General features: G+C 38.3%; 1 protein-coding gene across 21 annotated transcripts in view; it reads left to right on the forward strand.

The window, feature by feature from the left end:
- Positions 1 to 27,081, forward strand: part of LOC103162310 — a 134,921-nt gene that overhangs the window by 37,972 nt on the left and 69,868 nt on the right. The window contains exon 6 of one of the 21 annotated variants that reach the window (XR_004769225.1): positions 17,536 to 17,663. The exons of the other annotated variants lie outside the window; for them this stretch is intronic. The gene's annotated coding sequence lies outside the window, so the exon portion shown is untranslated. The remainder of the gene's footprint in view (positions 1 to 17,535; positions 17,664 to 27,081) is intronic. 21 annotated transcript variants of the gene reach the window in all.

Consider the following 27,081-nt stretch of genomic DNA (forward strand, 5'->3'; position numbering starts at 1 on the left):
TTCCAACCACAGTTCTCCCTCCCACACCTCCTCGCAACCCCAGTCCACTTCCTCCTCACCAGTAAGAGCTCTCATGAGGAGTCAGCATTATCTTGCACAATAGGTTGGGGCAGGGTCTAGCCCCTCTCCCATGCATTAAGGCTGAGTGAACATGGCATCCCACCTTAGGAAATGGGCTCCAACAAGCTAGCTCATGTACCAGGTTTGTATTGTGGTCCTACTGCCCAGGACCCCTCAGCTAGCCCAAGCTTCATAACTGTCTCCCACACATGGAGGACCTAGTTCTGTCCCCTGGAGTCTCCACAGCTGAAGGTCTAGAATTCATGTGTTTCCACAAGCTTTGTTCCAGTTATCTCTGTAGATTTCTCCATCATGATCCTGACATCCCTTGCTTATATATTCCCTCCTCTCTCTCTTATGCTGGATTCCCAGAGCTTGGCCTGGTTCTTGGTTATGGATCAATGCATCTGGTTCAGTCAGTTATTGGATGAAGGCTCTGTGATGATAGTTGGGATATTCAGCAATCTGATTACAGGGATAGGCTAGTTCACTCGTCCTTTCCACTATTGCTAGGAGTCTTAGCTGGGATCTGCCTAATGGATTCTTGTGAGTTACCATAGCACCAGGTTTCTCCCTAACCCCATAGTGGCTCTCTCTATTAAGATATCTCTTGCAAGGCTCTTCCACTACATCCCTCACCACCTTGGCCATTTCATTCCCTCCTATTCTCATCCTCTCTCCACCTTATCACCCACACCCCCATTTTACCCAGTATTTTTCATCTAATTTCCCTTCCCAGGATGTTTCATATGTCCCTCTTATGGTCCCCCTTGTTACCTAGCTTCTCTGGAGCTGTGGGTTGTAATCTGGTTATCCTTTGCTTTACATCTAATAGTTACTTATGAGTGAATACATACCATGTTTGTCTTTCTGAGTCTGGATTATCTCACTCAGGATGGCTTTTTCTAGTTCTAGCCATTTGCCTGAAAATTTCATGAGGTTATCATTTTTTACAGCTGATTAGAACTCTATTGTGTAAATATATCACATTTTCCTTATCCATTCTCCTCTAGGTTGTTTCCAGTTTCTGGCTATTATGAATAATGCTGCTATGAACATTGTTGAGCAAGTGTCCTTGTGGTATGACTGAGTGTCCTTTGGGTATATGCTCAAGAGTGCTATGGCTGGGTCTTGAGGTAGATTGATTCCCAATTTTTTGAGAAACCACCTTACTGATTTCCAAAATGGCTTTACAAATTTGCACTCCCACCAGTAGTGGAGGAGTGTTCCTCTGACTCCACATCCTCTCCAACATAAGCTGTCCTCAGTATTTTTTTTATTTATTTATTAGTTCTAGTTAGGGAATAAGCTTGTTTCACATGTAAGTCCCTTTTCCCTCTCCCTCCCCTCACCCCCATCCCTTCTCCCCTACCCCAGCCTACCCCCCACCCCATCCACCCACCACTCCCCAGGCAAGGTAGGGCCCTAAAAGGGGGCTCTGCAAAGTCCACCAAATCTTCCTGTGCTGGTCCTGGGCCCTTCCCCATGTGTCCAGGGACAGAGTATATCCCTTCACGTGGGATGGGCTCTCAAAATCCCTTCTTGCACCAGGGAAAAATACTAATCCACCACCAGAGGCTCCCTGGAGTGCAGAGGCCTCCTTATTGACATCCATGTTCAGGGGTCTGGATCAGTCTTGTACTGGCCTCCCAGATAGCATCTGGGGTTGATGTGCTCTCCTTTGTTCAGGCCAACTGTTCCTGTGGGTTTCTCCAACCTGGTACAGACCCCTTCGCTCAGTATTTTTGATCTTAGCCATTCTGACAGGTGTAAGATGGTATCTCAGAGTCATTTTTATTTGCATTTCCCTGATCATTAAGGATGTTGATCACTTCCTTAAATGTCTTTTTTTTTCTATTTGAGTTTTTTTTTTTTTGGTGAGAATTCTCTGTTTAGCTCTGTACCCCATTTTTCAATTGGGTTATTTTTGTATTTTGATGTCTAGTTTATTGAGTTCTTTATATATTTTGGAGATCAGCCCTCTGTCAAGATATAGAGTTGGTAAAGATCTTTTCCCATTCTGTAAGCTGTTGTTGTTGACAGTGTCCTTTGCCTTACAGATGCTTTTCAGTTTCAGGAGGTCCCATTTATTGATTATTGCTTTCAGTGTCTGTGCCACTGGTGTTATATTGAGGAAGTGGTCTCCTGTGCCAATGAGTTCAAGGCTACTTCCCACTTTCTCTTCTATTAGGTTCTATCTAGCTGGATTTATGCTGAGATCCTTGATCCACTTGGATTTGAGTTTTGTGCATGGCGATAGATATGAATTTATTTGCAATCTTGTACATGTTGACATTCAGTTATGCCAGCACAATTTGTTAAAGATGTTTTCCTTCTTCCATTTTAGCATTTTGACTTCTTTGTCAAAAAATCAGGTGTTCATAGGTGTGGATTAATGTCAGGGTCTTTGATTCAATTCCATTGATCTATCTGTCTGTTTTTATGCCAATACCAAGCTGTTTTTTAATTAATATAGCACTATAGTAGAGTTTGTAGGCAGGAATAGTGATGTCTCTGGAAGTTCCTTTATTGTGCCGGATTGTTTCAGCTATTCTGTGGTTTTGTTTTTCCATATAAATTTGAGTATTATTCTTTCAAGGTCTATGAAGAATTGTGCTAGAATTTTAATGAGATTGAATTGAATCTGTAGATTGGAAAGCAATGTTTAGACAAAAAGGAATGAAAGTATTTTAAAGGATAATAATTAAAAGGAGCAAAAATTCCAATATTTAGATAATTGTTCTAAAGAAGGTAATTCAGCACAACTGAATTTTAAGGAAAATATTGCTAAAAATGATTTTAAAATTTTTGACAACTATCCTGTGGGAGAGAATGTGGACTTGAGAATACACATTTAGAATAATCTACACCAAGACATTTTAATTAAATACACTATCAAGAAAAATATAAACTATTAATATTTTGAGAGATGAACAAAGGTGCATTATCATTAGTATTTACTAGAGCAGAAGAAAACAAAGCAATGTTTTCAATGTATTCAAGAAAAGAAAATGTGAACCAACAATTTTCTATCCATTAAAATTTTTTGATACAAAAAGTACTAGTAGTTACCAACATGAAAGAATTGGGGAATTTTTTTCCTATGAATCCTTGAGATATCAGCTAGAAAAGAAGCTTAAAGCAACCAAAATAACCAGAGGCATTACCATGAAATTATAGACTGCTGGTAAGAGGTAAATAAATAAATGCATATAAAAGTAATTTTATAAAGCATTGAAACATCATAGAATTTCATACATAATATTAATTGGTGACTATATTAATAATGTTATAAACTGTTTTGTATGTAAAGTGGAATAAAACATGCAAAATTATAGGATATTTTATTTGTAATTTCCCTATAACTTTGAAATATTCTTAGAATGAAAAGCTGACTAGGTTTAGTAAAAACTCCATGGTTCTGACTTGAATCAGAAGCACCATTGATAGCATGTACTGTGTATGCATGGTCTAACTCTGAATGCTGAAACAGCCTAGAAGCAATGACAAGTGCTAGAGCAGTAAGCTCCCACATACAGACAGTGACCAGTCCTAGAGCAGTGAGCTTCCATATACAGACAATGACCAGTCTTAGAGCAGTGAGTGCCCACATACAGACAATGATCAGTTCTAGGGCAGTGAGCTCCCCCTATGATCAATCCTAGCACAATGAACTCCCATGCAAGCTCAGCTATGGGACTCCTCAAATAAAAAAAAGAGGTGAGTGTACTTCTTATGACATAACTGATTCTGGCCACAGAAATTAAATGAACAGGAATGTATAATATTTTGTCATCCTAGAAAGCAAAGAACCTGTTTTAAAGGGTTAGGATCACAAAGGAATCCATTTGAGATTCCACTATAGAAAGATGGGCATGTTGAATTTCATAACTAAGTCTTCGTTTCTTGTTGCATTGTCCAGCTGCTGCTTCAGCTTTTGGTGATTTCATAGATGTTTATAACTGGTTGAAGAAGTCCTACTTTTCTAGTTTTGTGGAGAGCTCATTGTGACTGGGTATTGAGTTCTGTCAAATGGGTTTTCTTTGTCTTTTGATATGACATGATCCTGAGCCTTTTCTTTAGAGTAAGAATGTGATGGATAAGGTCAGTTTGTTTTATTCATTATGATTCTTGCATACTCAGAATAAATTCCATTAAACTTATATAATTTAGCATAGGTGTGGACTTTGGGAGCCCATTCCATATAGAGGAATACTTCCCCCATGAGCCAACACACATGGGGGTGGGCCTAGGCCCTATCCCAAAGGATACAATAGACTCTGATGACACACTATGGAAGGCCTCACCATCCAGGGGGAGCAGAAAGGATATGTGACAGATAAGGTTTTAGTTGGGAGGGTGGTAGGGGAGGACGGGTGGGAGAAGGGAACTGGGATTGTCATGTAAATCAATCCTGTTTCTAATTCAAATAAAAAAGTTGAAAAAATAAAAAATAAACTTATATAATTTTTACAGGAATATTATATTTGATATGCTAATATTTGGCTGAGAATTTCTACATCTATATTCAAAATTTCATGTGATACTTTTATATATGTTAGGTATTTTGTTGGAGCAATGGGAAACAAACTAATATGAGAGTTAACCATTCATCACAACTATGTATCTTAAAAGATTAATTGGCCACCTGTGGGTGTCTAGAAACTAATTCATTATCTTAAAAACTAAATAAGTTAGAAGGAAGAAGGAGTCATTAATCCTGCCTTCCCAGTAAGCTTACCCCTGGGTAATTAAATAGTAGCTGTAGAATTTTATCATCACAAAAAGTGTTAAAAGTTTAAATAAAATTATAAATGAAAAAACAATAAAATACAACTACTTTTAAGGCTAATGCTTTGGGAAGTGGCAAAGTGAGAGGCTAGCAGACCAGAAAACAAACATAAACTGTGGCTATAATACAAAAAGTAATGACTTGAAATCCTTGCGTCATGAACAGCTATCAGAACCTGGGGAGGAGTTAGGGAGATAGGAATTATAAGTATTTGACTGTTTTAAAAATTTGACCAACCATCAGCTATATCCAATACAGTTGTATTCATATTGGCTCCAAACTTAAAATAACCCCAACTCCATGAACTGTTGAATTGATTAACAAAGCTTAACAAATCCATGTTACAGAATACCACTCAACCATGGGAGGGGATAAGGTGAGCCTAGTGGCACATGCCTATAACCCTAGCCCTTAGAAGACTGAGACAGAATTGTGACTTCAAGGGCAACATGGGTGATGGGGGTTGTCCTTGTATGTGTGTGTTTCTTTTATTTTTCATAAATAAAACATTGTGGCCTATGAGGCAGGAAGATAGGTGGGCCTAGGAGACAAGGAGAATTGTGGGAAAGATAGGCAGATGAAGTCGTCATGTAGACCCCAGGAAGAGAGGATGCACAAGGCGTTCTCCAGTAAGCCAAGACCACATGGAAATGCATAGATTCATAGAAATGGGTTAACAATTAAGACAGAGCTAGTCAATAAGAAGCCCAAGCCACCAGCCAATAGTTCTTGTGTTCATTTGGGCTGAAGGGCGGCAGAACCAGCTGGGACAAAGAACCTCTTGTGCACCTGGGCTATATACTTAGAATCTGTCTCAATTGATTAATTAATTAAAGTATCAATTCACATAGAAGCAAAAGTTAATCTCAAAGGCACAATGTGAAAGAAACCAGACATGAAAGACTCTATGACACATTTTTCCAATTACTTAAAATTCTAGAAATGGCAAAACTATAGTGATAAAAGAAAATGAGTGGTTTTCAGTAGGCAGGGAGAGGAGTCTGCAGAAAGAAACAGAAAGCTTCTGGGATCATGGGAATGTCTACATCATCATTTTGACAAGTTTCTTGACTGCATAAATAACTCATAAAATACCGTATTTGAAATTTATGGGCTTAATAGTACATAAATTTCACTTTATTAAACCTAATTTTACAATAGAATAAAACATAGATATTACATTGCTTTTTTCTGAAAAATAAATTAACCTGTGTGCTCTTGCATAAAGGAGGATGTGGGTCCCATCAGATCTTTGGATCCAGTTGTAACTTGAAAGAAATAAGAGTGACAAATGAGTGTGTTAAAGTAGAGTAGTGATGAGAAGTAGTAAGGAGCCCATTACAGAAACTCTGCAGCTCAAATTCCAGGGTTGCTCACAAACACTTGAAAACTTAAGGAAAAATAAAGATTAGTCTTTGATAGTGGAAGATTTTTACTCTTATGAAAACCTGTGATTAACAAAAGGTCAGGAGGAATTTCCTCTGGAAGACTCATTTAAATTGGCCCTATGCAAGGATTTCTTGTTCCAACAAACCCCTACTTCATCACAAGAGCACACACACACACACACACACACACACACACACACACACACACACACACACGCGCGCGCGCGCGCGCACACACACACACACGCGCGCACACACACACACACGCGCACACACACACACACACACACACACGCACACACACACACACACGCACACACGCACACACACACACACACACACACACACACACACACACGCACACACACACACACACACACACACACGCACACACACACACACACACGCAGCACACACACACGCGCGCACACACACACACACGCGCGCACACACACACACACACACACACACACACACACGCGCAGACACACACACACGCACACACACACACACACACGCGCACACACACACACACACACACACGCACACACACACACACACGCTTACACATATATTGTGATTACAAGCATGTTCATGTTATTAATAATTCACTAAGCTATGGGTTCCCCAAGTGTGGTCCCAGTGCAGCTTCTGCCTCACCCAGGAACATGTGAGACCCCAGCATAGAAATATTGAATGGAAATTCTCATTGATCTGTATCCTTAAAGTCCTCCAGTTTGTTCAAACACACAGTTGTATGCAGTTTGCTGCTATTGTGATTATTATGATTTGAAATTTTCTATTTATTTATGTTAACTTATTTATTGTTTATTTATTATGTGTTTAAATGTTAAGGGGTGGGTATGTATAAGTGTGGGTATCTGGGTTGTGTGAGCAAAGACGTGCTATTGTGGATATGTAGAGGTCAGAAGATAACTATAGTCCTCTCCCTTTCACCATTTGGAATCCAGAATGGAAGCTAGTTCATCAAGCTTGGCAGCAAGTACCTTATTGACTCTAAACCATTTTTTGAAGTTATATACTATGTGTTTTTAAAGACAGTGGGGAAACTAGTAGATATGTGTAATACACTCATTATGTGTTAGTTATATGTGTTATATATTTTTTACAAACACACAGACATGAAATGGCCCACACTCAAACTTCAGTGTTGATAAATTTAGGTACATGGAATAAAAATGGAGAATTAAACTTCTTTTAATTCCACTGTATTATGGACATTAATTTGAGTTGAATATAACCCTTTTAGCTTCAAAGAGCTAAAAAATTTAAAATATACAACACAAAAGCTGAGACAATGACATAAGCACTTTCTAAATTATGTTTGGAGATGGGTATACTGGCCCACCTTTAATCCCAGCATTTGGGAGGCAAAATCAAGAAGATCTCTATGGGCTAGAGGCCAGCCTTGTCTATATAGCAAATTCCATGCCTTCTTGGGCTACACAGTGAGACCTGGACCCCCATAAATGTGTTGAATGAAGCACAAGTATATCATGAAATATATGTGTGTTCCAACCAAAATGTTCAGTCATCAAATTCATTAAATATTAATCTTAGAATACAAATTACTATTTTTAAATATTTGTAAAGGTATGTTTTGTGTACCAAATATATCCACCAGCCCCATTATTCTTTACCCTCACTTTTTCATCCCTTCCCATCCCATTTGTCATCCTTGTTGTCCTAGATGATTTTACTTCTACTTTCATTTTCTATAGTGATTATAGAGAATGTATTTTACTAGAAATACAGAAAGTGTAATTTGTCTTTCTGAGTCCGGCTTAATTCTCTTACTATGATTATCTCCAATTGTATCTATTTTCCTGCAAATGACATAAATTCAGTGCTTTTGTGATTGAAAAACCCATTGCATGCACAAGCATGCACATGTGTGTGTGTGTGTGTGTGTGTGTGTGTGTGTGCATGTGTGTTTGTGTGTATATCTGTATATGTATATGTATGTGTTGTGTGTATTTGTGCATGTGTGTATGTATGTGTTTTGTGTGCGTGGTTCTGTTTATATGTGTATATATACATATATATGTATTTTCCTTATCTATTCTCCTGTTCTTGGCACTGAAATTGGTTCCAGATTAACCATTTTAAACAATGATGCGCTAGACTTGCTCTACACATGTCTGTGATGTGTTGGCTCAGAGTCTTTCACATAGGTACACCAAGTGTCGTGGCTGAGTCATATGGAAGGCTTAGTTTTAGATTTTGAGAAACCACCACACAGATTTCCACTGAGACTGAACTAATCTACATTCTCACCAACAGTATAAAGATTTCCCTTTTGTTCATATCCTAGATAGCAATTGGTGTTTGTTTTCGTCATGACTGACAATCTGACTGGGGTAGAATGGAATCTCAAAGTAGATCTGATTTGTATTTATCTGAAGACTATTAAGATTAAACATTTTTTGAATGATAATTATTCAAACCAGCATTTTAATTGTTGTGACAATTCTCATATGTCTAACTTCATTCAACTACGATTTTCATCCAATTGTTTCAAACTATGATGCTTTCTTCACAAAACACCTATGAACATCTAGAGACCATAATTCTACAACTATCCTGCACAGCTTGTGAGACACAATTGTGTGTGGTTCTTCCCAACTTTGAAATCAATGATGTCGTATTGATAGCTTAAATGCAGTCAAGGTGGGAATATTTATGGCATGGAAATCTCTAGGCCCTTACAAATAAGGACAGCCTTACCCTTAGAGTCAGTTGTCAAATATGTCCCAGCAAAACATAGTTGAACATACTCAATATTTTCACAAGATGCTGAGAAATTCTGCTTTGTGTCACTAGCCATAACAGCATTCCAGTAGCCCTTGCAAAATCTAAATGTATTATATTTGTCAACTGTACTGGACAAGCATATGAATTTTGTATTATTCCTGTTATACTGAAATGTCTTGGTAAAGTTTTGTTTCTTTTTTTTAATTTTTTTATAAGTTCAAGATGGGAACAAGCTTGTTTCACATGTCAATCCCTTCTCCCTCTCCCTCTCCTCAGCCCCATCCCGCCTCCCCCACCTCAGACCTACCCGCCACCCCATCCACCCTCCACTCCACAGGGAGGGTAGTGCCCTCAACGGAGGCTCTGCAATGTCCACCAAATCTTGCTGGGCTGTGCCTGGGCCCTTCCCCATGTGTCCAGGGCCAGAGTATATCCCTTCATGTGGGATGGGCTCTCAAAGTCACTTCTTACACCAGGGAAAAATACTAATCCACAAGCAGGGGCTCCCTGGAGTGCAGAGGCCTCCTTATTGACATCCGTGTTCAGGGGTCTGGATCAGTCCTGTACTGGCCTCCCAGACAGCAGTCTGGGGTCCATGTGCTCCCCCTTGTTCAGGCCAACTGTTTCTGTGGGTTTCTCCAACCTGGTACCAACCCCTTCGATCTTCATTCCTCTCTCTCTTCAACAAAGTACCAGATTTCAGCTCAGTGTATATCTGTGGATGTCTGCCTCTGCTTCCATCAGCCACTGGATGAGGGCTCTAGGAAGGCATAAAGAGTAGTCATCAATCTCATTTTAGGGGAAGGGCGTTTAGGTTATCCTCTCCACCATTGCCTGGATTGTCAGATCGTGTCATCCTTGTAGGTCTCTGGAAATCTCCCTAGTGCCAGATCTCTCCTTGGATCTATATTGGCTCCCTCTAATATGGTACCTATCATCCTGCTCTCTCTCCTCTATTCTTCCCCCAACTCAGCATTTATGCTCCTCCATTTCCTCTCCTCCCCTCCTCTTCTCCTGTTCTTATTGTGGCAGCTCCCTCTCCCCTACCCTCATGCTCCCAATTAGCTCAGAAGTTCATGCCACTTCCCATTCTTGGGGTCCATTTATCCCTTGGAGTCCTTCATGTATCCTAGTTTCTTTGGTGAAGAGGATTATAGGCTGGTAATCCTTTGCTCTATGTCTAAAATTCATATATGAGTGAGCACATACCATGTTTGTCTTTTTGTGACTGAGTTACCTCACTCAGGATGGTTTCTTCTAGTTTCATCCATTTGCCTGTGAATTTCAAGATTCCATTGCTTTTTTTCTGCTGAGTAGTACTCCATTGTATAAATGTACCACATTTTCTCTATCCATTCTTCAGTTGAGGGGCATCTAGGTTGCTTCCAGGTTCTGGCTATTACAAACAATGCTGCTATGAACATGGTTGAACATATGTCCTTGTTGTATGAACATGCACTATTTGGGTATATACCCAAGAGGGGAAAGGCTGAATCTTGAGGTAGACTGATTCCCATTTTTCTGAGCAACTGCCATACATGATTTCCAGAGTGGTCTTACAAGTTCTCACTCCCACCAGCAATGGAAGAGTGTTCCTTTTTCTCCACATCGTCTCCAGCATAGATTGTCATTGGTATTTTTGATTTTAGCCATCTGACAGGTGTGGGGTGGTATGTCAGAGTTGTTTTGAGCTGACTTTCTCTCGTGGCCAAGGATTCTGAGCACTTTCTCAAGTGTCTTTCAGCCATTTCAGATTGCTCTGTTGAGAATTCACTATTTAGTTATGCACCCAACTTTTTTATTTTCATTGTTTGGTATTTTGGTGGCTAGCTTCTTGAGCTCCTTGTATATTTTGGAAATCAGCCCTCAGTCAGGTGTGGGATTGGTGACGATCTTTTCCCATTCTGTGGTCAGTCGTTTTGTCTTATTGACTGTGTCCTTTGCCTTGCAGAAGCTTCTCAGTTTCACGAGGTCCCATTTATTAATTGCAGACCTCAATGTCTGTGCTACTGGCATAATATTCAGGAAGTGGTCTCCTGTGCCAATTTGTTCAAGGGTAATTCCCACTTTCTCTTCTAGAAGATTCAATGAGGCTGGATTTATGGTGAGATCTTTGATCAATTTGCACTTAAGTTTTGTGTATGGTGACAGGTATGGATCTATCTGCAATCTTCTGCATGTCTGAGTCCCAAACCAGCACCATATGTTGAAGATTCTATCTTTATTCCATTGTATATATTTAGCACCTTTGTCAAATATAAGGTATTCGTAGGTGCATGGGTTAATATCAGGGTTTTCAATTGGTCTATCTGTCTATTTTTCTGCCAATACCAAGCTGTTTTCAGAACTTAGGGCTCTATAATAGAGCTTGAAGTCAGGTATGGTGATGCCTCCAGAAGATCTTTTATTGTAAAGAGTTGTTTTGGCTATCCTGGGTTTTTTATTTTTCCATATAAAGTTGAGTATTGTTCTTTCAATATCTGTGAAGAACTGTGTTGGGATTTTGATGGGAATTGCGTTGAATCTGTAGATTGCTTTTGGCAAGTTTGCCATTTTTACTATGTTGATCCTACCTATCCAAGAGCATTGGAGATCTTTCCATTTTCTGGTATCTTCTTTAATTTCTTTCTTTAAAGTCTCAAAGTTCGTATTGTACAGGTCTTTCATTTTTTTACTTAGTGTTACCCCAAGATATTTTACGTTGCTTGTGGATATTGTGAAAGGTGATGTTTCCCTGGTTTCTTTCTCATTGGTTTTATCATTTGTATATAGTAGGGCTACTGTTTTTTTCAGTTAATTTTGTATCCTGCTACCTTGCTGAAGGTGTTTATAAGCTGTAGGAGTTCCCTGGTAGAGTATTTTGTGTCACGAATGTAGACTATCATAACATCTGCAAATAGTGAAAGTTTGACTTCTTCCTTTCCAATTTGTATCCATTGGACCCCTTTTCTTGTCTTATTGCTCTAGCTAGAACTTCAAGTACAATATTGAAGAGATACGGAGAGAGTGGACAGCCTTGTCTTGTTCCTGATTTTAGAGGAAATGCTTTGAGTTTCTCTCCATTTAGTTTGATGTTGGCTATTGGTTTGGTGTATATTGTGTTTATCATGTTTAGATATGTTCCTGTTATTCCTGTTCTCTCCAAGATCTTTATCATGAAGGGATGTTGGATTTTGTCAAAGGCTTTTTCAGTGTCTAGTGAGATGATCATGTGGTTTTTCTTTTTCAGTTTGTTTATATGGTGGATTACATTGATGGATTTTTGTATGTTGAACCATCCTTGCATCTCTGGGATGACGCCTACTTGATCATGGTGGATGATTTTTCTCATATGTACTTGGATTTGATTCGCCAAAATTTTATTGAGTATTTTAGCACCTATGTTCATGAGGGATATCCATCTGTAGTTCTCTTCCTTAGTCATATCTTTGTGTGGCTTGGGTATCAAAGTGCTTGTAGCTTCATAGAAAGAGTTTGGCAATGTCCTATCTGCTTCTATTGTGTGGAACAGTTTGAGGAGTACTGGAATTAGCTCTTGTTTGAATTTCTGGTAGAATTCTGCAGTGAAGCCATTTGGCCCTGGGCTTTTTTTTGGTTGGGAGGCTTTTCATGACTGCTTCTAGTTCATTAGGGGTTATAGGTCGATTTATAGGCTTATCTGTTCTTGGTTTAATTTTGGTAAGTGATATCTATCTAGAAAACTGTCCATTTCCTTTATATTTTCAAATTTTGTGGAGTACAGATTTTCAAAGTATGACCTGAAGATTCTCTGGATTTCCTCAGTGTCCGTTGTTATATCCCCCTTTTCGTTTCTGATTTTGTTAATTAGCATGCTCTCTCTCTCTCTCTGCCTGATAGAGGTTTGTCTATCTTGTTGATCTTCTCAAAGAACCAACTCTTTATTTCATTGATTCTTTGTAATGTTTTCCTAGTTTCTACTTTATTGATTTCAGCCCTCAGGTTGATTATTTCCTGGCGTCTACTCCTCCTTGGTGAGTTTGCTTCTTTTTGCTCTAAAGCTTTCAGTTGTTCTGTCAATTCTCTAAAGTGACTTTTCTCCAGGTTCTTCATGTGAGCACTTAGTGCTATGAACTTTCCTCTTAGCACTGGTTTCAGAGTGTCCCATAAGTTTGGGTATGTTGTGTCTACATTCTCATTAAATTCTAGGAAGTCTTTAATTTCTTTATTATTTCTTCCTCAACCCAGGAATGATGCAATTGGATGTTATTCAATTTCCACAAATAAGTAAGTTTTTTGCAATTTGTATTGCTGTTGAATTCTAGGTTTAAAGCATGGTAATCTGATAAGATACAGGGGGTTATTTCAATTCTTTTGCAACTGTGGAGGTTTGCTTTGCTGCCAACTATATGGTCAATTTTAGAGAAGGTCCCATGTGGCGCTGAGAAGAAGGTATATTCTTTTGTGTTTGGATGGAATGTTCTATAGATATCTGTTAAACCCAGTTGGGTCATAACTTCTGTCAGATCCTTTGTTTCTTTGTTAAGTTTCTGTCTGGTGGTCCTGTCTAGTGGTGTAAGGGAGTGTTGAAGTCTCCTACTATATGTGTGTGTGGTTTTATGTTTGGTTTGAGCTTTAGTAATGTTTCTTTTACATATATGGGTGCCTTCTTATTTGGGGAATAGATGTTCAGGATTGAGACTTCATCCTGATGGACTTTTCCTGTGATGAGTATGAAATGCCCTTCTTCATCTCTTTTGACTGATTTTAGTTTGAAGTCTAATTTGTTAGATATTAGGATTGCTACACCAGATTGTTTCTTGGGGCCATTTGATTGGAAAATCTTTCCCCATCCTTTTACTCTGAGGTAACGCCTGTCTTTGAAGTTGGGGTGTGTTTCTTGTTTGTTTTGGATTTATTGTTGGCGGTGTCATTGTGTGTGGATTTTTGCCCTCCTGTTTCTTTTTGTGTTTGGTAAAATTAGATTATCTATTGCCTGTGTTTTTGTGAGTGTAGTCATGTTCGTTTGGTTGGAGTTTTCCTTCCAGAACCTTCTGTAGTGCTGGATTTGTGGATATGTATTGTTTAAATCTGTTTTTGTCATGGAATATCTTCTTTTCTCCATCTATAGTGATTGAAAGTTTTGCTGGGTACAGTAGTCTGGGTTGACATTCATGTTCCCGTAGTGCTTGTAGGGTATCTATCCAAGACCTTCTGGCTTTCAGTGTTTCCATTGAGAAGTCAGGTGTGATTCTGATTGGTTTGCCTTTATATGTTACTTGGCCTTTTTTCCTTTGCAGCTCTTAATATTTTCTCTTTATTCTGTAGATTTGGTGTTTTGATTATTATGTGTCTGGGGGGACTTCTTTTGTGGTCCAGTCTGTTTGGTGTCCTGTAAGCTTCTTGTACTTTCATAGGCATATCCTTCTGTAGGTTGGGGAAGTTTTCTTCTATGATTTTGTTGAATATGTTTTCTGTATCTTTGAGCAGTGTTTCTTCACTTTCTTCTAACATATTAATCTTAGGTTTGGACTTTTCCAGGTGTCCCATATTTCCTGGATATTTTGTGTTAGGGATTTGTTGGACTTGAGGTTTTCTTTGGTCGATGAATGTATATCCTCTATTGAGTCTTCAATAACTGAGATTCTCTCTTCCATCTCTTGAATTCTATTGGTTATACTCACATCTTTAGTTCCTGATCATTTATCCAGCCTTTCCATTTGTAGCATCGCTTCATTCTGTGTTTTCTTTATTGTATCTATTTCAGCTTTCATGCTTTGAACTGTTTCAAGAGCTTCCTTTACTTGTTTGGTTGTTTTTTCTTGGGTTTCTTTAGATTCCTTAAGATATTTGTTTATTTCTTGAATTTTTTGGTTTGTCTTTTCCTCCATTTCTTGTAATTTTTTGCTTGTTTTTTCTTCTATTTCTTTAAGGGATTTTCTTGTTTCCTCTTTAAAATCTCTGTCATCTTGCTGAGATAATTTTTGAGGTCCATCTCTTCTTCATCTTTTGTGTAGAGCTTTTCAGATCTTGCTGGTGTGGAGTCCCTAGATTCTGGTGGTGTCATATTGGTCTTTCTGTTGTTGAGTGAGTTCATATTCTGTCTTCTTCCCATATCTTCTTCCAGTGGGTGCAGGTGGGGTCTCTCTATCTCCTCCTGTGACCCAGTGGTGTGTGTGTGCCAGAGATTCAATGTCCGCAGCTCTGGATGGTCTTGCCTCTCCTGGTAGTCTCCTCACTCTGAAGGAGTTAGGACTCTGTAGGGGTCTCGTTATGGATCAGGTCAGAAGAATGGGAAGGAAGAGTGGGGGGTTTCCAGCTTCAGGGAGCTCCTCTCTGCCTGGGCGGGTCTAAGTGAAGCAGGCTCAGGCCCAGAGAGATTGGGGTGAATGGTGCTCATTATGGATCAGGTCAGCGGAATGGGAAGGAAGAGTGGGGTATTTCAGTTTTGTTTCTTTTTAATCACTAAAAGGAGGCTAGAAAAGAACAGAAGTTGAAAAAGTAAAAGAATAGCTAGAGAGCCCTGCTGTCATTCTGTGCATGGAAGTCCAGGGGTGCTACAAATACATATAATACTTCCAAAACTACAAAAGGCACAATTTTCCATTTATGTGATAGTTTTCTGTTTATGTGAAACCAATTTTCTTAGATGGTATAAACTTCTATTTTATTTTATTTTCAACCACAATACCCCTAACCTTATATTGGAAAAATAGCCCCAGGTCTCCACAGTATGGTAGATAGTAGTAATTCTAGATTTGTGTGACACTGAGTATGCCATTGTCATAAGATCATGTTCACATGAGTGTTGAACTTGTTCCAGTGAATGGCACCCATGCTAGCACAAACACCATGCATTGTCCTTTCTCAGTTCCTCTCACACTGACACTTTAGAGATTAAGAGTCCATATACCAGTAAGAGCAAGGGACAGGAGCCAGTGGTTAGAGACTTTTGAACAGGTGGTGGTTGCCAGCAGGGAGACAACAGCATCGGTAAAGCTTGTCATTGTAATGAGAGACAAATTACCCTTCACTTTATAACAAAAGAGACAGGTCTTAGTTGCTGGCAGGAGCCCTCCTTAAACAGAATTAGAACACACCACACAGATAAACTATGTAGCATGCTCCTAGGTCAGCAGTAGAAATGCAACAGTATGAAAACAAAACTCTGTTGCTCAGTAACCCTTGGCCGAGTGTCATATAGTTACACTGAGCCCAGTCCTGAAGCAATACTCCAATTCCTCAACTGTGGAATCACACATACCAGAATTACAGGCTTGTATGTCATGGGCTTCAGAGAAAGAGGAAACTCTGAGAATAGATTGTATTGCAGGCTTTCTTTAGACACGATGAGAAAATTGCTACCAACTCAAAGAGAAGACTCATAGCAGTGTGACACTATCCAAGTAGCATCAAGGCTGTTTGTCATAATAATGTCCAGTAAATCTCAGGGAGACCCAACATGGATTTATGGACTTATTCCCAGGTTCACATTAGTGTTTGCATGAGCATATTAACACAATTTGAATTTATAAGAAGCTATATTGTCGGGAGAAACCCTGATTAAGAGGTACTGCCTCTTGGGCCTGGTCACAGGTGCCTCTTAATCAGGATTTCTCCCTGCACTATATCATGTTTATATTTGATTCTAGGTGACATTAAGTTAGGAGATGTGATATGGAACAATCTTTTTGTACACTGTGAATTTGTGTTGCTCTCATTGGTTTAATAAAGAGCTAAATGGCCAATAGCTAGGCAGGAAAAGGTATAAGCAGGAGAACCAGACAGAAAGAACTCTGGGAAGAAGGGTGGGGTTGCCAGCCAGACTGAGAGGACAGGTGAATGAAATTTGTTATGTGATGACATGTAGATTAATTTTTAAAAATGGGTTAATTTAAGTTGGAAGAACTAGTTAGTAACAAACATAAGCTATGGGCCAAGAATTTATAATTAATAAGAAGACTCTGTGTGGTTATTTGGGAGCTGGCTGGAGGGACAGAAAAGTCCATCTACACAGAGGTATCTTTATAATTCAACCTCATGGTATGTATCTGTGTATGCATGCAGATGTGCACACACACACACACACACACACAATGAGGATGAATAATACTACAGTCAAGCCTCCTAATAATTTCTTCTACTAATCACAAATCACAGATATCAAAACACCATTTGTTCTTTGGTAATTGTTCTGAATGATCTCCATGATCACAGGTAAATTTCAAGTATCACTTTTAGAATTGAGTAGAAAGTACTCATCAATTATATCACTTAATGACACTCATGGGACTTAAAATCCCCTAAGGGGTTCTCAGGGTTTATTTCATGTCATGATCTCTATCATTGCTTCCAAGCTCCTTTATTATAAAAACATCATTATTCAAATTCTAAATGGAAAGGAACACTCTGTTCTTATGGCAGTTTTTACCTTTGTTCCTACAGCTATTACTCATTGCAGAAGCTGCTTTTGTCAGTTTGTCATAAGCAGTATTTTATTATTGTTGATGATGATGATGATGACTGCAATTATAATATTTTGTTTTGCTCTGTTTTTTTCAGACAGGCTCTCATGCAATACAGCTGACCTGAAATTTGGTAGCTATAGATGACCTTGGACCCTTGGTCCTTCTGCCTCCACCTCCCAAGCACTGAGATTGGAGGCAACGCACTGTGCCCAGATTATAGTGGTAATCTTGAGTCTGGAATGGCCCCCAAAGTTCATGTGCTAGAGACTGGGTTGGATCAGTCAAAGACAAGGCCTTGTGGGGAGCTTAGGTCCCTGGTGCCGTGACCCTGAAAGGGATGCTGACACCAGGCCTCATCCTGCTCTCTTGACTTTCTGGCTACCTTGAGCAGCTTTATTCTCTACACACTTCCAAAATGACCAAGTGACCGTGGACTAAGACCTCAGAAACCAGGCGCTAGAATCTAGAGTAAAACCTCTCCTCCTCTCTGTTGCCCATCTCAAGTGTTTTGTCACAGTGACAAAAGAAAGCCATCTAGTGTACTGACTTAGCTGACTCTACATGTTACAAATGAGGCTGTGAAGCTTAAGACAACTGAAAAAGACTTGCATGGCAGAAGCAGACAGAGAAATAGCCAGGAATGCAACACTACCTATCAACTCCTTAGGTCTTTCTTCTTTGATTTATTGAGTGAGCAAAGCATAGTGTTCACATTCCCAGCATTCTGATAGGACAAGCAAGCTGGCACCTAAAATGCTGTAGTTGTTTTTCCTGATGAGAGTGAGCCCCAAAAAGAGTAGAAAGTGTGTCTCAGCATCCCCTCTCAGAGCAAGTTTCGGGAGGGGATATGCTGGGCTGTGGCTGGGCTAAGCTGTCTCTGTGATCCCTGCCCCTGGCCCTTCACATAATGAATGTTGTCACCACACAATAGTGATTACTTGCAAGGGTCTTAATGAATGACTGCATTCTGGTTGACATTTAAGCCTAGACAAAGTGCTGAATATGTTCAGTCTTGCCATTTAGGGGCTTTTCCGTTAAAGACTCGATGAATTTGACGTGTAGACCAAAGTCCAAAGTAATTTTAACATTGGATTTGGTAACAGAGGAACAATCCAAAGTGACTTGCAGCCTATGGGTAGACATTAGGTTCACAAATGTCCATTTGAAAGAGGACTCAAAACTGTCAAATGAGTGAAAACAAAATGATTAAGAAAATTTTTCCTGAGCAGTGGTGGTGCACTCCTTTAATCCCAACACTCAGGAGGCAGAGGCAGGTGGATGACTGAGTTCAAAGCCAGCCTGTTCTACAGAGTGAGTTCCAGGACAAGGCTATCTCAAAAAAAACTGATTTTTTTTCTCGGTAACTGTGACTTGTGTCATGGGCTTAGTTTGAGATTGCTTGCTCTAGGAAATAAAATGTCCGCCCATCTCATACAGGTTGTCTTGATGCAATGACAGTACCAGGTGATATGAGGACCCTAATTCAAAAGGGAGGTCTGTTTGTTTGTTGTTGTTTTCTTTTGTTTTGGCAGTTCCCTTTGAGCTCTTCTTTTCAAAATGAGTGTGTGTGTGTGTGTGTGTGTGTGTGTGTGCGCGCGCGCGCGCGCGCGTGTGTGTGTGTGTGTGTGTGTGTGTGTGTGTGTGTGTGTGTGTGTGTTTGTGTGTAGTTGTATGTTCTGTTTGTTTCTTTCTCTTTGTTGGTTTACCAGAATTTGTGACCCCCAACTGATCTTGTCCTCCTTCCTCATCAATGTGTGTCCTGTTCGCAGGGGCTGGAACTCCAAGTGCACTATCACACTTGGCTAATAATTTTTATCATTATTGTTATTCAGCAACAAGATTAGAAAGTGTGAAAATGTTTCTGCAAAATCTCCCAGATAGCAGTGCTTATTTCACTGTATTTCTATACATTTTTATGTAATATTTATCTTACAACATTTTCTACCTAGTTTTTTATTTACTAAAACTTGGACTATTCTATCAAATTGGGAGCAATAATTTTGTTTTATAATAGTGAATATCATTTCCCTTTTCCTTATATCAGCAAATATTCTTCAATGTGCATAAAGACAGATTTCCCCGTTCTATCTTCAAGAAATGAAAATATTTCAATTCTAACATTTTAAATTATGTTAATAATTTGTTTTCTCATAAATTATATCTATTAACACATCTGCCAGCTGTGAAAAGAACTAACTCAATCCATACTTGTTAACACCGGTTATTACATTTTTTAAGGCTTTTTGCTCTCTTGATAGATGTAAAAAGGCATCTCATCTAATTTTATTTTATTTTATTTTAATGTTAATTACATGAAAACTAATTATGTGCCTGATAATACATCTATTATAATTGATCTATCATAGTAATTAAATATCTCTCTAACTAAATTTTTGTAAAGTGTCTTTGAATGTCCAAATTTTCATCTTCTCTCCTAGGGATTATTTTGCATGTGGATATTTTTAAACATTTTTCATTCCATTACTTATTTTAATATGTTTTGATTAAATGACCCTCCATATAATATTTGACATACTGGCATTATTTTTTTTGTCTTCTGTTGACACTACTTTCTCTTGACTTGTAGTTATCTTGTATTTATTGTCATTTTTTCACTAACATGAATCTCAGTTGAGGAAATCAACCATAGCATGCCACACATTGTCTCTTTCATTGCATCATTTATTTAACTAATATATATTTTTGTCCAGTTGATAGTTGACAATGCTTCTCCATGTATTTGTTTTGTTATTTTTAATATTTGCTTATGATCCTTGTTTATGATCTTTGTTCTGTCCTTTTCCCTAATAGGGGTTTGGTTTGGTGTATTTAAGTTTTGGGTTTGAGTTTGGGTAGGGTTTTTTGGGGATTAAGGAGGGGGTTTCATTTTTTTTCCTTATTGTTTGCTTTATTGTGGGAATTAAAAAGTCCACATTTCGTCCCTATACAACTATTCTTGTTTTCCAAAGATGATAGTCTTAAAATTATAGCTTAAGGACAATTACTATTTTTAAGGCTACCATTACTGGACAACAAAACTAGAGATTTGCTTTCAAACTCTTTCATTTCTAGAGATTAATTTAATTTTGGATACTAAAGCCAAATAGCTCCACAATATTTTATGGCATAGATGATACCTATTTTAGAGGGAAGGCAGCTTTTGTAAATATATTTTTAAACTATTAGATTAAATTATTTGCCTAATTATTAGGCTAATAATCTTAAACTAAATTATTCACAGATTAATAACTAAATAATATTAGGCAAATTATAATAGACAAAATAATTTTAACTTATAATAACTGAATAAATTTTACAACCTTAAGTCAACAGTAAACTAAAAATTCTTACTAATATTTTCAATTGGTGGAAGTTCATATTCACTATTTCTCTTGTCCAGAATTGAGTTCTTTGACACAACTTGTGGTTTTAAATTTTATCCAGCTTGCTCAGAGAGCATATTTTGAATTTAGGACTATCAAAGAACACTTCCTGCTGCTCCACAAACAGATGACTTAGCTGAGTGTAAACTTCTTTCAAAGGTCTGGCAAAAGAGGATGGGAAGAGATGGGGATGGAGAGGGGAGGAGAGATGAAGGGGTAAGGAAGGAGGTAAGAAAGAAAATAGAAGAAAGAAGAAGCAGAAAGGAGTTCCATTGCATTTCATTTACCAAGTTCCAGTACTCTTCTAAATATTATAAATTCATTAACTTATTTAATCCTAAAAATCATATGAAGATACATTTATTATTTGCATTGAACTGTTGATGGAAACAAAACACAAGACTGGGGAAATGCCTCACTGCATAAATTGTTTGCTTTGGAAACATGAGGACTTAAATTCAGGTCCCCAGCACCCATGTAAAAACTCCAGTGTGCCAGGACACACTTATGCATCAAGTGCTGAAGGACAGAAGATAGGAATCCTGAGGGCTCACTGTCCAGTTGGTTTAGCCAATTGGTAAGTTTGACATTCGATGGGTGATTCTGTATAAATAAATAAAAATAAAGTGATGAGTGATAGAGAAATGCACCTGAGTCAACTCCTAGCTTAAACTCACACACAAATAGACACACACATACACATGTGCATATGTACAAATAGACACACTCACATACACATACATGTACACATGCCTATGTAAACACACATGAACATGTGTACATGCATATGCATACACACACAAATACACTCACACACACTTACATGCACACATGCAAATACATGTGTACACACATGCACACACAGGAAAAATGAAAACAAAGCACTAAACAGATAAGTTTTTCCTGTGCTATAACACTGAAGTTTTTAAGAAAACTTAACAAGACTGTGTCCAGGAGGGCTTCCATGTTCATGAAGTTGACCTGCAAGTCACTGGCTGTCCTATATTTTGAGGCTGAGGTCACATGTTCTAGAAAGTGTTTTCCCTTTTTCATTGGCTGTAGTTTTGTCTAACCTGTCTATTTTCTAGAGAAGTCTTATTTTATATAGTTTACTCTCTCACATGGGCCATCTACATCCTTTGTATTTCTTCTTAGCATCTGAATCTTAGTTGAATATGTTTAATTTGCCTTTTACTGAATCAATTCAGTTATCATCAAAGTATCTTCTACTATTTAATTCCTTTTTAATTTATCAATTAAGTTCCCCATATGCAGAAATATTTTCCAATCAGAGGTTGTTAGATTATTTCATTTCCTTTTCCATTATCTCTCTGTCTCAATCTCACTAACACATACATACTTCCCTAGTCTGATGGCTTTTGTTTGTTTGTTTGCTTATGCATACCACAGGGGAAAAGCCTATGCTAGTTTAATAGAGACCGGAAATGAATCTTGAATGGGTGTTTCTTGCATGTTCATAGTTTCAAAGGCCTCAGTTTAATACAGAAAAATACAAAAAAAAAAAAAAGGAATAAGATGACATTGCATTCACAAATTCATGGCGTTTCACAGGATCTGAATTCTCAGTATGGGGAGGTTTCTGAGAGAACTGGAGCCAAAGACAGTTATACCTGAGAGCTTTGGTGCAGTGCTTATGTGGAAGCCATGGGGACAGGCTGGCCTTATCCTTACCATTGCTCTCAAGAGCCACCCCTTCTGCTGTCTGGAGCATATCCTACCTCAGCCCTTCCCCACAACCCACTGCTCATTCTCCTTACCACTGTGCTTAGTAGTTAGTCATGTGAGATTTTCCTGCAGTGTGCTGAGCACGAGTTGATGGCTTTAAACTGCACCATTTCCCTCCTCTCAAGGATCCAATCAGATACACACATCGAGATTGTTCCAACAGAAGATGGCAATGCATGCAATATGGAAATATTGGGTAATACACTTCAGAGAATGGACACATATTACTAGCATTGCAAAACATCATGTACAAATGAAACTGGATCCACTTGCATTGAATTTAGGGTCCACTTTGAACACATTGAGGCAAATTTATTTGTTGTCATGTTTTAAACCACATAACTATCTCTAGTTATTTTGTTCTTAATAAAAGTTAGTCAGTCTTCTTTCTAAGTGGTCACCAAAACAGGTTAACAAAGTGATCTTTTCTCTTCACACCCTTAAATATCCATGTAATTCAAAAGCAAACCTAAATATTACAGACACAACAGAGTCACCTGGCTCTGCTCACACATCGGTAATGCAACCATGAGCACCAAACCATATCTGAATGTGTATACCGTTTCCTTCCTTTTTTATAAAACACCTGGAAATTGTTTGATAAATTAAACAGGAACTGAAAGAGGAAAAGAATAGGCTAATTTTATACATACACATGTAAAATAGATGAACAAATAAAGGATATATTCAGTTCATATTATGCATTCAGTGGACATTTTTGACATATAAAATAGTATGCCAACATACTTTTAGCTCTGTCTCTATATGTGTATACTTTGGGGGCAGTGTTAATTTGAAATTTGACAACTCACTGGTGGGAGCATATATACAAGCATTTGCAATGGACATCCATGCATTATGGAGGCCATTAACCCTCTCTGACAACAAAGTGAGGTCTAGAAAGGACGAGAACCATTGAAAACTCGAAAGCATGACACATGGCAGCAGTAAGAGATTCTTCTCTCAATTTGCTGATGGTCTGGCCTCCAGATTAATAGTAATCAGATACCATATGCTGAGTTCAACCCCTACAGCTTCAATGTCTGTCTCCTTCAGACGCGGGCTACTGGGTCAGCTACTTTTGGCAGTGTTTTGATTTTTCACAAAAATTCTTAGAGTTCTTTAAATCAGACTGCATTTTTTTAGATACACTTTTAAGCTAAGCACTTTCCCTTCTTCACCAGAGCATCAGAATGACAAACAAAGACTCAATATTCACCTAGATATATGCTTGGGGTATGTGAGCATCCCCTGGCAGATTGCAGAGAAGTCTGAACAATCCACAATCTAGTATATTTGTATTTACATGCCCGTGTCTAATTTTCAGCATGAGATTTAACTGGTAATATTCCTCAGATCTTTGGGTAATACCTCAACAAAACTGAGACCTCAAATGCTTAAAAAGCACTGTTCTCTGTATTTCATTCCAAGTTAAAGACTTTCATAGAAACATTATGTTTGCTGCTGAAATAAATTAAGATGCATGAAAGTCCAAAGAAGCAAAAGAGCTAAGAGCCCTGCTTAATAATAAACATGCCCAGTATATTTCAACTGAACAAGAGTTCATGAAATATTATTGGACATCTAGAAAGACCACCACTCAAGAGTTTACTGGAAGTTCCAAGATATTCTTAATCTAAAGGAAAAAGATTATTTCAAAATATGCTTTAATTTTCCTAATCACAGCAAAAAATCATTTCCTATTGTCTGAAAGGCTTTGAACTTTCAATACAAATCTTTGGTAAATGGGGAACAAGAGTGTATGTGGTAACTTAGTGCTTTCAAAAAATATTCGACTCTGCCTTGTGTAAGTGGACTAACTTGGAAAGACATCTTCTCAGAGGCAGGTACTGCCAACTCCTGGAGCTTAGAAGCCCTGCTTGGTGGAGCTGGTCCTTTACATCATCTCTAATAATTCATTTAGGAAAAATGACCTTGTTGTGCAACTCTGTTAGGAGCTATTAATTAAAATTAATGAGGATCTCACTGTTTTGCGCTGGCTTACTTCTTAGATCAAGCTAGTTTAATCTGGATTGGTCTGGCATCCTGCTTGTGCCAGGTTGGCACTCCACCAAGAAGCCGGAGCTAGGCAATAGAAGGTTAACAGTTTGAGCTGGGTAGCGCAGAGTTCTGAAAGTTGAACGGAACATGAACAACAGAAAGGGGACTGACAATGAGATACAAAGGTAGTAAATTCTTCCCTACCAATGTTGGGGACAGGCACCTCCTCTATCAGAAAGAGTTCTTACATTTTTTCCAGCTATTAGAACTATGCATAGATATTCAGGAAGTTCCCCATAATTGGCTGTACTTGGCTTTCAAAACCAAGCAGGTGCAACTAATACTGTGATGCTCAATTTCAATCCCAGGCATTCAATCGTCTCTCTGTCCATTTGGAATCTTCAGAACAAAAGTAATAGTAAATTCAGTTTGTTTCCTATGAGATCCCCAATTTTAGGGGGGTGTTGGAAACAGGAAATGTTCCAAGTTTTAAATATATCTTATTTTAAGAAATGATAATTTTAACAACTTACTAGACCTCTAAAGACCCATAAATGAAATATAAATGACCCTTGGCAGATAGGCATACTTTAGTCACACTGGAGGGCTAACCAAGTTAGAGGAGGCTCAGACAAGGTTCAAAAAATAAAGAAACCACTGTCCTTTCCAGTTCAATATGTACTGTCCCCTGCATTAGCCAGCTATGCCAGGTAGTTCTGCTGTCATGTCTGTTGCGGGAACTTCTGGCAGACAGGAGACTGCTTAGGAGACATGTGTCTCAATATATCTTCCTTTGTTTCAGTATGCTCAGAACTTCTAACTCTCAGGAATCAAATAAGGGGAATGTTGTCAAAATGTCAGTCTCTAAAAAATGATACACAGGTTTGAGAAAATCCCAGCTTAAACTCATTATTATTATTATTATTATTATTATTATTATTATTATTATATGAAAATTATCAAGCTGTTCCAAAAGGCAAAAATCATGAAAATAGGAAAAAATAATTTTGAGAGAGGAACAACTTGTAAAAGTAACAATACCTTATTTACAAATTGTTTTACAAAGCTGTAGTAGCCTTACAAAGCTTTACACATTTTCATTCAATGGAAAAATACAGTCTTTTGACCAAATAGTGCTAGAACTCAGCTACATAATAGAAAGACTATTATGATTTTTTACCTTGTAATCAACACACACACACACACACACACACACACACACACACACACACACACACACACAACTCACAGTGGATTAATACCTACACAGAAAACTACAAACATTTCAGGAGAAAGTCTTTAGGTTTGTTAGGTGTGACATAAGACACAAGCCATGAGAAGGGACTGTGCAAGGGGATAAAATTCAAGCCATGAGAGGGGTCTGTGCAAGGTCACATATGAACTGCTTTTGAAATACATTATTAAGAGAGTGACAAGTAACACAAGAGGAGAAACTATTCATCACACTCTTGTTTAAAAAAAAAACTGAAATATTTTTACAAGTGTGACAGCAAACAGTTAATAAAACAAACAGGCAGATATGTCACCAGAGATGATATACACACTGTAAGTAAATACACAAAGATACTAAGCACCATCCCCCTGTAGGGGAACACAAGTAAAAAACAATGGGCTATAACTAAACACCATTAGAATGGCTCAGAGCTAAATGCAGTTCAAACTGTAGAACAATTGAGCTCACATACATCAATGGTGAAAACAAAAACAGCATGAGTTTCAAAAACAGCTTGGCAGTTTCTTAAAAATGTAAACATAATGAGTTGGTAATCTGACTCCTAGGTATTTACATAAGTGAAATGAAAACTTACATTTATATAAACCTGTATGTAAATACTTGCATCAGCTTCCTTTGTAATTACCAGGAACTATAAACTACCCAAATGTCCCACAATGAGGGCATAAACAAATACACTGTAGTGTAGCCATGCAATGAAATATTATTGTTAATAAAAAAATGACAACTTGGGAGATTCTGGAATGCATTATTTGAAGGGTAGAAACTGAACTTTAAAACTATTACATGGTATACTTCCATTTATACAACATTCTTGCAAAGGCAAAACTATAAGGAAACAAAGTATATAGTGATTGGGAGAGGCTGGGAATAGGGAAGGGAGTTTCCTGCAAAGGATCATGGGTGAGTTTGGGGTCTGCTAAAACCATTCTGTATATTGTGGAGATGGTGGAGGAGCAGCAGTTACATGATTGTGTATGTTTGCAAAAACTTGAAGACAATTACACTGTGAAGTGTTAAGTGGGACTTTGGGTGCTGAGGGAGAAGTAGGTACCAGGCAGTTTGGAGCCTGAGTAGGGAGGGAGAGTTAAGCTGTGCACAGGAGCAGCGCAGGCCACTTGTGGTCTTTGGCATGTGATATATTTAGGCTGGTGAGCATGTCACCGACTTCTCTAAGCCGTGTGTGTTCAGTAATATGCAGATGTGTCAGACCCGGGTCATGCTGTCCATGGGCTTCATCTCAGCACAGCAGCTG

The sequence above is a fragment of the Cricetulus griseus genome, chromosome 3 (assembly GCF_003668045.3).
Source record: "Cricetulus griseus strain 17A/GY chromosome 3, alternate assembly CriGri-PICRH-1.0, whole genome shotgun sequence".
Taxonomy (NCBI): Eukaryota; Metazoa; Chordata; class Mammalia; order Rodentia; family Cricetidae; genus Cricetulus; species Cricetulus griseus.